Raw genomic sequence first — 3372 nt, forward strand, 5'->3', positions numbered from 1 at the left:
CCCAGGTCATGATTCCACATTGGGCCCAACATTACCAAAGTCAGACAAGGGAGTATCATGGTGCCAGCAAACAGGCAGGGAGTGAGAAATAAAAAACAACATTGCTGTTCTCAGCTGTGGACTTTATATCCTCTGCCTTAATCAATCTTCACCATAGCTCAAGTGACATATTATAGGAGAGGAGACTGAGGCTCAGTGAGGTTAAGTGACCCATCCAAGGTCACACGGCAAGGAAGAGGTGAAGGTAAGAGCCACACACTGAGCCGCAACATCCCGCAACACACCACCATCCTTCCAGAGACCCAAACTCATGTGTTCATCTAGTTTTCAAACAAGAAAGGGGATTCTCTGCTATGCCCACTGTCTGCTCACCCATTTTGGATTTTCACTTGGCAATATGCTATGAACATCTTTCCATGCTAAGGAATTTTTAATTCTACTGATTTTTCACGGCTGTGTGATAGTCCATTGTGTGGCTGCATTAAACTATTTGCCTATGACCGGACGCTTATTGTCTCAATTGTTTTACGAGGATCAATTTCTAGAAGAAGAATGGCTGGTAGAAACCATCTTTTGAGGTTTTTGATACATAGCGACAAATTGCCCCAATGAAAGGATGATGAAAGGATTGTAGCAGGCACTCATTCCCCTGGCCCTGGCCTTATGCCTGTCCTAGGTCCTTGTCAAGAACCCTGTGCATCATGGTGATTTATGCACAAGTCTTACCTCTCACCTCACCCCACCCTCCAGAGTGAGAGACCACCCCCCAGCAAGAGCAGAGACCTCAAGCCTCACTGGGTTCCTGACTTCCCGGCAAGTCCCAGAGAGATGTTTTTGCCCAGCCAGTGTCGCTAGTCACTCCCAGTTCCTCCAGGGCCAGCCAGGAGGGGGTTCAGGCCTCACCAACCCGAGTGCACCACTTCCATGTCAGGCGTGGTTTCCCGCCAGGCTGCAGCTGGTGACTCAGAGCCTGGCCAGGATGGCAGTGCTGGCCGGGTCTACCCAGCCCTCCGTGTGACTAAACTTGCGGTAAGGCTGGGCTGGGCCTCTCGAGGTGGGGCCACCTCCACCCCAGCCTGGTCCTCCTTCCTCTCTCCCTTAAGTCTTCCTACTCTCCGTCCTCCGGTCCTTCTGAATAGAATGAGAATAACCCTGGGTTCTGAGTGCCTGAGTGGGCCAGGGTGACTGAGACCTGGTTCCCACACCCCTGGGGGGCCCAGCCTGGAGGACAGAAGCCATGGCATGGGGAGGAACAGAGAAGAGGCCCAAGAGGAAGGGGGGAGGTGGAGAGGGAGAGAGAAGCGGCGGGGAGAGTCCAGAGCTAGGCATCAGGATGGGCACGGGCCGCTGTGTGAGGACCACGAGGACCAGGTAGGGACCCAGGAGCAGGGAGCTTGCAAGGACCGCACTGTCCTACCCCATATATGGTGCATCCATGAGAAGGAGCAAAGTCAGTGACAACAGGCTGGGGCAGTCTCGCATCAGGGCCCCAGCTGGCTTGGCAAGTGCAGCATGGTCTAGATTCAACCCCTGTCACCCAGCCCACCGGACACCCTCGGAGAGGGTTTGAACTGTGCACGTGTGCAGGCAGCCCCTCCCAGGGGGGGCATTTGGAAATGTGTATAGGGGGGTGTTCTTAATTATCACTATGTCTGCTGTCTGTGGGGTGGGGGACGAGGTGCTATTGGCATCTAGTGCCTGAAGGTCAGCGATGCTAAGCATTCTGCTGAGCTGGCCAGTCCTGCCCAGGCACAAAATCCTTCCCCCACCCTGAAACCCAAGGCTGAGACCCCTCTGCGGCCCCGTTCCCTTGTGGAGAGGATCGTGCCTACTATAGAAGTTCGTCCAGTGTTCAAAGTGGTTTTGAGATACCCCGTGTCCCTGGGCTTGCACCTTGCCCGGGCAGGGACTACAGCTGATGTTCTTATCCGTCTTCTAGGAATAATGATGGTAAGGACATGGGTATGGCACATGCTGGGCACAGGGCCAGGCCCTTGGACGTGTTATCTTCCCGATGGTCCCACGAGGGCTGCACTATTATTATCCCCATTTTGCAGATGAGGAAACGCAAGCTCAGAGAGGCAAGGTCAGTCACAGGGTGGCAAGTCAGGAAGCCAGTTTTTCAACCCAGGTTTACCTCACTGCAAAGCGAGGTACCCTGCCGGTAGGACAGATGAGGAAACGAACACACAGACGTTTTCATGGCTCCCCAACTGGCCCCTGGCAAAACCAGAACCAAGGTCTCTGAACCCACTAATCACGAGTCTTCCCTCTCCAGCCCTGTGCCAAGGGCCTCATCTGCAAATGTGGAGCCATTTAATAAGAATAAAAAACCCTGAGGAGAGACCTTCCTCGAGCCTGTCCTCTACCCATGCTGCCTAATTTCTCCACGTTCTTCCTGCTCTGGAAACTTGTAGGCAATTCCTTTTACCTAAAGTGACTCACCTTTCCACCTGTAAGGTATCTTTCTACAACTCTGAAGAACTCCAGAGATGCTAAATCCTTCCTTTCTGCCCACTGAAAAAGGCCCTGGCTGCTCTCAAGGTGAGCCAGAGTGGCGTTTGAATGTTCTTTAACCTTCCTATGGCCGTGGGGACTAGGTCCCACTGGCTGTCCCCATCCTGGGCCTCGGCTTTTGCAAAAGGGAACTAATAATCCCTGTCCTCCTAGTTGATGTAGAGAGGCAATGAAATCAACCATGTACAGCTCTTGGCCCAGGGCCATTAAATAATAGCTGTTCTCACGATGACTGTTAGCATCGAGTGTGGAAGACAGGTGGGTCTACACAGATAATACAAGGTGAATAGTGGAAGATGCCAGGATAGAGGTTTGAGCCAAGGATCCTGGGAGCCCTGAGCTGGGAGGGTGTGGCACAAAGCAAGGTGGCTTCGTAGAAGGAGGTGGTGCTTGAGCTGGGCTGTGAGAGCTGGAATATGGCTGTTATAAAGAAGCCATGGGGGGGCGCCTGGGTGGCCCAGTCACTAAGCGTCTGCCTTCGGCTCAGGTCGTGATCCCAGGGTCCTGGGATCGAGCCCCGCATCAGGCTCCCTGCTCGGGGGGGGGGGGGGGGGGGGGGGGCCTGCTTCTCCCTCTCCCACTCCACCTGCTTGTGTTCCCTCTCTCGCTGTGTCTCTCTCTGTCAAATAAATAAATAAAATCTTAAAAAAAAAAAGGAAGCCATGGGTCCCAGGTGCACCAGCTGAGCTGCAGAGCGCTGATCTGTAGACTTGCTAATTTGTAGACTTTCTCTTGGGTGCTCCAGGTGAGAAGAAAGGACCCTGTGGGGCATGGACAAGGCTGGAAGTACCGAGCGGGGAAACAGGGTCAGGAAAACAGTTTCTTTCTTTTCTTTTTCTTTTATTTGTTGAAGCC

Source organism: Neomonachus schauinslandi, chromosome 13, assembly GCF_002201575.2.
Source record: "Neomonachus schauinslandi chromosome 13, ASM220157v2, whole genome shotgun sequence".
NCBI classification, from domain to species: domain Eukaryota; kingdom Metazoa; phylum Chordata; class Mammalia; order Carnivora; family Phocidae; genus Neomonachus; species Neomonachus schauinslandi.